At 32.6% G+C, this 11053-nt stretch overlaps 1 protein-coding gene across 1 annotated transcript in view; it reads right to left on the bottom strand.

Moving 5' to 3' along the window:
- LOC127878249 (serine-rich adhesin for platelets-like) overlaps positions 1–11053 on the bottom strand; it is a 229202-nt gene that overhangs the window by 130660 nt on the left and 87489 nt on the right. The window lies entirely within an intron of this gene.

The following is an 11053-nucleotide window of genomic DNA, read 5'->3' as shown; positions in this document are numbered from 1 at the left end:
GTTAAAGGGATCTTTTCACGGTTTGGTAAATTGACAAAATTGAAAAAAGTTGTTTCAGATTCGCAATTTTCGTTTTAGTTATGATATTTGTGAGAAAACAGTATTACTGGACTATAGACCAATATAGCCATTATTTGTATCTTTTGACGATTTGAAAACCTAAAAATTATAAAGCGTTGCAACGCGAAACGATTGAATAATTTGGAGAGTTCTGTTGTTGTCGTTTAAATTTACGAAACTACGAAGATTGCTTAAATAAGGTATAAAATACTTAAACTCTGTATACTCGGTGGAATAGCCGAGAGGGCTAATGCGTTTTTACTTCAGACTTACTCCAGGACTCCGGGGGTCACTGGTTCGAGCCATGGTACCGGCTACTTTTTTTTCTTTTTTAAATTTTATTCTTGGTTTTTTTTCTGGAGCTTTTAAGATCCAATGTTTACATTAATCAATATAAAGCATTTAATGACAAACTTCAAAATATGCCAAAATCTGTGAAAAGGCCCCTTTAAAGGACAAAAAAGTAGTCCCCATATACATGTTCTAAAAATAGCTGTGGGATAAAGATAGGTGTGTGATAAACCTTATCTTTTCTGTATGTGTCATATTGTGTTCTATAAAATCATTAAGAGCTAGGATAAAAATAAGTTTATTTCAGTAGAAGTATTTTACAGCCATCAAGTAATTATTTAAATGTGTTTTTTTTCACAAGTGCGTTAGGTTACGAGACAATAGAATTTAAAAAAAATGTGTATCAGTTTAATATGCATTCGGATAGCGCTTGATTTAATGTTGGAGATATGTTTGTATTTTTAAAAGGCGATCGGAATTATATATGCTCAGTAAAGCATTATATTATAATATAAGTTCGATCCAATGTATAAACGCCTATTAAAAGCACACGAATACCGAACAACATCATACATTGGTTTCAGAGTCGACACTAACATTTCCGCAAATCAGACTTGATTAGCCTTATGTTCAATATTTACGCCATTGCCTCAAATGGCGTCCTCAGCGCGAGCCCTGTACAGATCCGTCGGATCGATGTTCGCGGGAAAAAAGGATCTCGATTACGATATAATTTGACAGTTTATTCATGTAATTATATAGGTATAGCATAGTACTTTTTTCCGTCTCAAACAGATATTTACCCACCATTTTGGTTTTGCATGAAATGTTATATCCGTATTTTTGTAATTGTTAAAATAAGATATGTTTTCATGTAAGTATTTTCAAATGCGTGATATAGTCAATGCTTATAATGCAAAACGTATTGCCGACGTGTGTTGATCTGACGTTAACCCATTGTATTTTCAAATAAAAAGTCGCAGCATTCTCGAAAAGAGCGTTGGATTCAATACTTAATTAAATATTAATGGCGCAGAGAACGTTGAAGTCTTTTTCTCTAAATTAAAATAAAATTAATTACTGTCTTATTTGCTCAAATGCTTGATACAGGTCAATATTGATATGTTACACGTTCACATCTCCACGTGTATACATTTCAATGTGAACCAGTTAAATTTGGCTGATTAGCCGATACGGTTATGCAGCTGAAAAGATTAAATGCTAGCAACATGTCAAATTAAAAGACAGGTATTTGTCAAGTATGGCCCGCGCATTAAAACTGTTGTTTTTTTTGTCGCACTACACAAGCATAATACATACACAGACTATCAAACTATGAATACATAACGCGTTGTTTGAGTCAGAAATCACAATCGCAAGGTACAGCGTACACTGTGACCGATATGTTACTTTGTGGTTCGCGGGATCCATAGATCGCGATTACGATATTGCTTGTAATGTCACTTATGTAGTCATTCATGCATAAGCGTTTCAGTCTATCAGAGGCACTTGAACCACTGCTTCCAGTGCAGTCGTTCCATTATGATTACGTTTTGTAATCGCTATATATCTCAATCATATCCCTTAGTAAGTGTTCATGTTTGAGGACGGGATGAGATATTTGAAAGTGCCTAATATTCAGCTTTCATGTTGGCTTTGCTGAAAATTAGGATCAGATGAAACTTCAGAAACTTCACTCCATCTCCAATAACTGGCTGAATAGACCAACACAATTATCAAACAAATTATGGCGATATATAAATAAACACAAAAAGAAACAAATTCAAAACAGTAATGATATCAATTTTGATCAACTATTTCAAAAAATCATCTTATACTGCACATAGCAGTTCATTTCATACTAATGACACCAACATGAATGTGTGGCATTCAATTAAACGCTCGATTGTGCATTCACTGTAGAAGACGATAGAATAATCATATTGAGTCTGGACGTAATAAAAGCCGTGACTTGTTCAGCAACGTTGCCGATTACTTCATTGATTCAAATGATTTTATCTCACCGTACCTTACAAAACCTATTACATTTTCGATCGTGGTATTTATCCAGAATCTTTCTGTTAAGGTGCCATCATACTAATTACAAAAATGTGACAAGAAAGAGCCTTCCATTATTAAAGGAATCACGCTTGTAAATATAATTTCTAAAATATTTTCATTATGTCTAAGAAACAAAATCAACTGCAGGTGTTAGTGAAATAATATTTTTAATCCTCTTCAATTCGGTTTTAGAGACAGACGTAGTGCAACCGATTTTTATCTTATATAGCATTATACAGCATGTTTTTTTGCAGAAACATAAGTTATATTATGCTTTTATCGATTATGAAAAGGCTTTAAATACAGTTATCTACGACGCAGTATGGCTAACATTAATTTAATCAGGTCTCAGTTGCATAATGGTAACAATTATGAAAAGTATACATGCAAATGTAAAGTGATGCATAAAAACACACATGATATGTCATACTCCAATTTCTTTGATGTCTTTCTTGGTGTTAAAATCTGTGTTCGCAAATAAGTTAAAATCCTTCCCGATTAATTGAATTAATGCAGAAACAAAATAATGCTTGTTTCTGGCTGCTGCTTTAAAAATTACTATTGAAAACTTCATAAACAAGTGCAAAATAATTTCTGAGCATGAACACCTATAATGCAAGGTTAAATAATAGCTTGAGTGTTTTCTTACGAAGTTTTAATCTCTAAAGGCGATTAAACAAAACCTTACTGCGATAATCATATATTATATATTTTTTTATATTACATTTATTTGAAGATACCGCGTTATTCCAATATACCAGTATATTATTGCAAATAAAATAAAATAAACCAATGAACTTGTGATGTACATTCAAAGAAATTGAATGGAAACTTGTTCAGTATAATGAGCGCGTCATGAAACAAAATTGAATGAGCATTGTAGATTTATTACAAAGTCGTATGTTAGTCAGCATACACCTCTCGCTTCAGATCAATAATTCATTAAATTTTATGGGGTGGCATAAGCTTGTCACGTTTCGTGTGCGTTATGTTACACAACTTTCCCCCTTAATTTGATTTTTTTTATATTTTATGATTTATAAAAATCTTTTAAAAATTTACTATTGAATTACTAATTAAATAACAAAAACTACATTCATATAAACACACTCAAATGATGGAAAATATGCGGATAACAATATAATTTCCTTGACAAGCATCTCTGCTGAAATAAATAACATTAGTAATTGATATACAATTTAAATGTCAATCGAAATGTTGTGTAGAACATCATATGTTGATCGTTGGCCATCTGTACATCTGGTGTCGTCCATGTTGTCTTGAAGTTGTAGCTCGCGGCGAATACGATGTTTCATTGAAGTCATTGCCGCCGTCATGAAGATAAGCCGATTGTGGATTCGCCCGTGGCAATTGGAATGCGTTTGTTGATTCAGCTCTGCTTTCCGATGTTTAACTTGCGTCGTCGATTGTCGTTTCCGTTGTATTCATCGTTGTTGTTGTTTTCGTTGTCGTTTGTACTTTTGTTGATGGCCCCAGCGTCTTCATTTCTCTCGGGACATTAAGATCTTCTATTGGCCATAATGCTCACGAGGTATTAACTATAGCAGTGTTCTCCTTGATGTCTTAGGCCTCGGAAGTATCATTCCAAATGCGTTATCTACGCACGTCAAACAGTTGAACGGCTGCATCTACTCTATAGTGTTTAACGTCACAAGTATTGTGTCCAGTGTTGCGTCACTTGTTGTCCTTCGAAATCTTCTTGCGTTGGTCTTCTTTTAGCGATAGAACCAGGTATTCACTTTGAGAGTAAACGCCGTGATGTTCCATTCTAATTATGTTGTTTGTTTCTTCTATTCGTTGTGGAAGGCGTTGTCTCGCGAAGTCGCTCTTCTTCGGCGTTGTCTTCAAATCTCGATATTTTTATCTGCGTCGTGGTGATACAAGTATCAGTCGTTCAAAATCATGGCAAACATTTATAAATATCCCCTTAGTTATTGTTATATATCGTCATGACAACTTACTGTGATATCTTATTCAAAAAAAAATAAATTCTTTACAACGAAAAAATATTAGTCAATTCCTCAAAACATACTTCGGATAAGTACATGACAGTTTGACATCTGACAAGCCATTTACTTAATATGACTTGTGTACCGCCTTAGGCATAATCATTTTACGCACGTGCAGCCGGTAAATTTTTGACAGGCGCGCGCCACTTTATTGACTTAGAGTAATGGGTAATGATAGACGTACCTGTTCATATCATGGTTTTATAAACCTCATCTTTATCACTATAGTTTTGCCGTTGGGCATAGATTTATTGACATGTTTGACCTGTGCACTTGTAAAAATGCGCAAATATGACAAGGCAGACTTTTATATATATGCATTCATAATATAAGAACACGTATCGGTATACTTCAAAATTCAGGTCTTTGCTCCTAATCGAACTATAATTATATTAGAAATTTAATGCGTACATATCGTTATATTTTCACTGCGCTATACGCGTCAGTTCGCATTAAATTCTTACTTAAAATTACTCAAGACCTTCAATATTACCGATATCCTACATATATTTGCATCAACACAATGACGTATATACATATTTACATAATTTTTTTTTGTGTCTGCCCTATTCATATTCGCAATCAACATTATTTTTCTTATTTCATATTTTCTTTCTTTTACAATCGGAAAACTATTTTTAAATTTTCCAATAATTTTATTTATTCGTCCTCTTTAATTTTCTTTATCATTCTAATAAACAAAACCTGCCTTATTTTCTTTATTAAAATAATAAACGAAACTGTCTTAAATAATCTTAATTCCTAAATTCTTAATTCCGTAAATGTAAAATTCTAGGTAAATTCTTTGAATATGTGTATCATCTCCGAGTTTTTCTATTATATTAACAAATAAAACCACCGCCAAAGTTTCTTTATTAAAATAATAAACAAAACTATATAAGATATTATTATTTCCTTGTACGTTTTAATTAAATGGAATTTTACAAAAAATACCAACAATTTAAAATGGATTTGTGCGCAAAAAACGCACGTTCGTATACAATCTTTATTATAATCATACACAATTTATATAAAATTCTTTAAATATTCTCAATGATTTGTTCGCCTCTAATTTCATTATTTCTATAACTCATAAAAATAATGTAAAACTCAAATATCTCTTTTTATTCTCAATTAACCGTTATTTATAAAAATGTACCGATAAATGCAAAATTGGCATGATTTTGATATTTGTAAAATTTGTTCGTACATAATTTATTATCAACACCATTATTTTTAACATCTAACTACATTAAATTCTTTAAAACAATTCTTAAAAATTTCGTTGTCATGACGCCTTTTACTTTAATTTTCTACTTTATAAATTTTGAAATTCCCTCTCCAAGTTTGCCATAATTTTTTTAAACAACTGACCTGAATTCATGTCGCGTTGTGGTTGTGATGTTTTCATTTTTTCGGCACGTGATCGCACTTGTGATCGTACTTCGGTCGTATCCATGGTACACGGCTCCATAAAATGTTCTGTGTCACGTAATTACGTATTGTTCGTGGAGAACACACAGTAACCAACAAGGTTCATTTCTGATTTCTTTGCGTTTTATTTCTGCTTATTAACACAACACAACGTTTCCAAAATGTTTGTCAAATACAAGATACATGCGAAGCCCGCAATGGGCCCATCCCGCGAAAGCCAGCAATAATGCGACTTGTATGTTCGGCCGTTTTAGTAAGACTCCATAAATATAGATATAAACAACGAAAGCTTTGATAATTGTTATGTGTACAATTCTGATTGGCTGTGTAACGTCACGTGTCTACATGTACAATTCTGATTGGCCGTTTGTTAAGTCACGTGTCTGCAACATAAATATGACGTATGCAACGGACACTTAACGAATACATACGGGAATTACCGAATATTGACAAATACGGTAGGCAGATATTCGTGCCCGGTAATTATAACCTGAGACTATTGATTTGTTGATCCAGATGGCTGCCTATTTAAGATTGTATGAAATGTGGTACAAATTTCGATCATTATATAAATCCAACAATGCCCCAAATGTGCGTTTTGTGTGCGTTATGTTATGCGTTTTGTGTGCGTTATGTGACAAGCTTTGTTCCACGTTTGGACGGGGTGGGGGAGGCTGTAAGAACTCAGTGTACAATGGATTGTCCGATAGTAATATGTTGATATTTAATAATGGTGCTTTTGAATTTAAGAAGTTAATGAAACGATGTGTATAAAGTTTGTATAATCTTTCTGTTTCATGTTTGTATAAATTGTTATTGAAATCAATCAGTTCTACAAGTACACTATAAAACAACAAATCACGATATTCATGTTTTTCCCACTTAAGCAAGGCTTTCACATTTGATTGTGTTAATCGGTTTGTGTTAACTTTATATATATAAATTTTATAAATAAATAAGCTTGACAACGTTTTCTTCCTGATGTTTTATTATCAAATTAAGAATCAATATCAATGTCAAACATGGTTTTTGAAATGTATTCAAAAATAATGCAGCTATTATAAGTATTAATTAAAATGACATTATTGCAAATTAAAAAAATACCTTCAAATACACGCTTGTTTTATTCATACAATGTTATTTTAACAACGATTTACATATCGCTATTTGTGTGTTATTGTTCGCCTACGTAGCAATGCTTGTTGTGGAATCTGAAGACGGCTTACATAACACCCTGAACAGTCTACGTCCATATTGTTTAAAATGGAATTGAAAAGAAAATATCGAAAAAAAACTTAAGTCATGCTTTTTCGAAAAGGGAGAAAGGTTGGGATCCTTATACTCACGAATGCATTTAAATTTAGAATAATAATGTACCACTAAATTTAATGTTAATAATTTTTTACGCTTATGTACATCTTAATAAAATTACTATTCAGAAGTTTGGGTTTATGATCAATGAGATTCTTTAGATGAAGTACGCAAACACTTTCGTCAATGATTCTTTTTTTAAAACACTATAAATACGCTTGCATTTGCAAGCAAAGTGGGTTGATTTCCGTTTCAAAATATACATTAAACTATTTAATACTGTTTAAAGATTCACTCGGTTAAATGGGACCATTGTTTGTTAAATACCATTTGTAATAATCCGTAAGATATAATAAAAGTTGATACTCTAGAACAATTTGGACCTAACAAGTGCGCTTGAGCGTATACTTCAATCACTTGGTTTAAATGAAATATTGTTTTATCCGAAAATAGAAATATTTATCCCAAAGCTAAGAACCGACCTCGCGATATCCATATTAGAAATTGTCGATCAGGGTTAGAATACTCAATGTCCTTGATATTTATAGGGAAATAAAACTAAGTTTGAAAAATTAGCCTACATAAGCCATTTGGATAATCCAAAATACAGAAATGCATTGACCAGATAACATCCAGCATCCCACAAATTAAATATTGAAATTGGTCGCCACAAGATTGTGAAAAGACATGACATAAATTGTATCCTCTTCAATTTAAAGATATTGGAGACGAGTTTCAATTTGTTCTTAAGTGTCCCATATATATCATTATTCGAAAAAAAACTATGTATATACCCACAAGAGTATGCTTCAAAATATGCGTTTAATTCTCACCAATACTAAAAGAACTTGAAATTTCACATTAAGAGACACGTTAATACAGTTTTAATTGATCAATGCGCGGCGTTATATATAACTCATAATACGTTAGTCTGGTTGAATGTTAATGTACAGATGTATGTGTATGTTATTTGATTTGTTTTATTATACAGTGTTTGTCAATTAAATGTATTGTTTAAGTGTGCCTTCATTATTTTGTCGCATTTCTTGTCTTAATCGTGTGAGTGAGTGCGGGTGTGCGTGCGTGCGTGTGTGAGAGCAGAAATTACATTTAGCTTCTATATATAGACATTTAGCTCCTATATATAGATTTCGTACAAATATTTTAGTATTTAATATTCAGAAAGTCACTATATACCTATTTATTTTCTATAATTAGTTTTCGCACAGCTGGTAAACAATTGAAAAATTCTTAAACAATACTTAACTGCAATATAACTTGAAGTATTATTTTATAACATATAGCTTCAACCTTATCAGTTCTCAATCATATTGTTCTACGATTAAAATAACTCACAAACATAAAGTTTTATTCAATTATATGTGTTAACTGCACATGTATTTTTTAATTAAAAAAGTTTAAGTGTTGAATATAAAAAAAAGAAAATATCTTAAATATATACATTGAAATAATTATATTTTTTACTAAGGAAATAAGGTAGATAATTATGTAATAATTATTGCAATTATAAAACTACGCCTGACTTATGTGGTCACTTTGTATTAAAATCATCACGTTACACGGAAACATGTTTGTTTATTCTAATTGATCATTCTTTGAATGATGTATGTTTTGCATTTTCTTCAAATGCATGCTGTTATTTTATATGTATGTAAAAGCCGATGAGCTTTATATGCTTAAGTCTGAATGAACTATTATGTATTCTGTAGATGAATTTAACGTAAATATCACTTGCCTTTACAGAGTGTAACAGGGTCCTTACATATTTTATGTCATCTCAAGCCTCAACTTCGCGTCGCATTACAGCAACAGAGTTCAATTAAGCTGGGTCATAAACGCACGAGATAAACGCAATCGTGATTCAGTTACGGACTATTAAAAAATTAATACATTACACATTTGTGTTGTCAGCCTGCCCACCTGGAAGTTCCAGCGTTAAATGTTCCAAGCAATGCTATTGTCATGTGGGCCTATGTGACGGTGTTACGGATGCATGTGAGAATGTGGTCTGTGAGAATGGATGCGGATGGATGAGGATGGATGAAAAGGAATAGCGTACAATGAACGTAAATTGGCAATTGATAGCGTAACGTCCGCATATAACACTATTGAGCAGTTATGTTTGAAAACACATATAACATAGAGGCAGTTCGGTCTAGAATTAGGTACATTATTTTAGCATATAAATGGAATTGGCGCATTTAGTGTCAATTGTAATAACGTAGTTACGCATTGAAGACAATGCAATACTTAAAAAGACATTGATGCTAAATTAGAACAATGTTATTGGAACAATAAAATGGATATTTCGCAAAACTGGTAATTTTACAAATTCTTCTTCATTATTTAACGGAATACATGTCACATAGGTTATTAAACATTTCTAAGCACTTGCGCACTCAGGAACGATATGAATATGCGGAGTGTTTTCAATGTTCAAATGGTAACACTGTGCAATCAAGGCGCATTTATGGCTTTTTGCTGCTCTATGTGTCATGGAAACGTAAAATATAAAATCTGTAATCATAATGATGGTAAGTTTCGCACTAATCAATCCGAATCTGGATGTACGCATTACAACTGCAACTGCAACATATGTGTGTCCCTGTATGTTTTGTTATTAAATACATCAGAACATCAGTATGAAAGTTAATATTATCAAAAAATGAAAAACAACGATTTTATATTAAAACGCGGTTTTCGTCATACAAAGAAGGGTTTAAGTGTGTGTTATTCCTCATAAGTATAGGCGGATCTTAACCCATTTATGCCTAGTGGACTCTCCCATCCTTCTAAATTGGATCAATTTATTTCCAAAATTAGGGATGTCTAGAATATTTATTTCTATATTAAGAATATTTCTTACAGGAATTACTTTAAGCAAACAGCGCAGACCCTGATGAGAAGCCGCATCATGCGGCGCCTTATCTGGTTCTACGCTGTTTGCCAAGGCCTTTTTTCTAGACGCTAAACATGAATGGGTTAATGTTTAAAAGTAATTAATCTCCAATGTTTTTCCTAATAGCCAAACGGGAACTTTATTATAATTTGATTCGAAGTTTTAAATGTTATGTCCTGTAAACCATACACCACAGTAAATCAACAAAAACAAGTGAACATAAATGTCAATAGTGAGGTGTTTTCTCACAAAGTCGTATTATATGTAATTATGGATTGAAAAAAAAACTTATTAGTTTTTACTATTTTTGAAACGGTTGACCTTACTTAACTTTAATATACACGTCTCTGAGCTACTCAATTTTATTGAGAGAATGTGACAAGCAATGATTATGTAGGTGGTACTTATAACAATGGCACCGCATTACGGCCACGCTCGGCTGCAGGTGCAGTTTTGAATAAATAAAAGCTAGTCAGATTATTTTTGAGAGGTCACAGTGACCTTGAACTTTAACCTCGTGACTCCAAAATGGGTGTGGCGTGTAGAACTCATCAAGATGCATCTACATTTGAAGTTTCAAAGTTGTAGGTGGAATCACTTTGATTTTAGAGCAAAATGTCAAGGTTTTAGCACGGCGTGGACGGCGGACGTCGGTCGGCGGCCGTCACGACAAGCTGGTTATGACAATACCTCGGGTTTTCTCCGAAAACAGCCGAGCTAAAAATCACAAGGAACTGGAGCTTGTCATGCTGTGAAAACATAATTGTAAAATCCATATTATGTTTTATTCAAACTTGTGTTTATCAGACATCGGCATATTATTGCAAAGCTAATATAAACACATGTTAACATGTGATGTACATACACAGAAATTGAATGGAAACTTCTTAAGTAAAATCATTTCACAAATCATATTCAGGTTATATTCAACACATATCACATACTA

This window comes from Dreissena polymorpha, chromosome 4 (assembly GCF_020536995.1).
Source record: "Dreissena polymorpha isolate Duluth1 chromosome 4, UMN_Dpol_1.0, whole genome shotgun sequence".
Taxonomy (NCBI): domain Eukaryota; kingdom Metazoa; phylum Mollusca; class Bivalvia; order Myida; family Dreissenidae; genus Dreissena; species Dreissena polymorpha.
The sequence above is the reverse complement of the archived record's forward strand: the minus strand, read 5'-3'. Positions and strand labels throughout refer to the sequence as shown.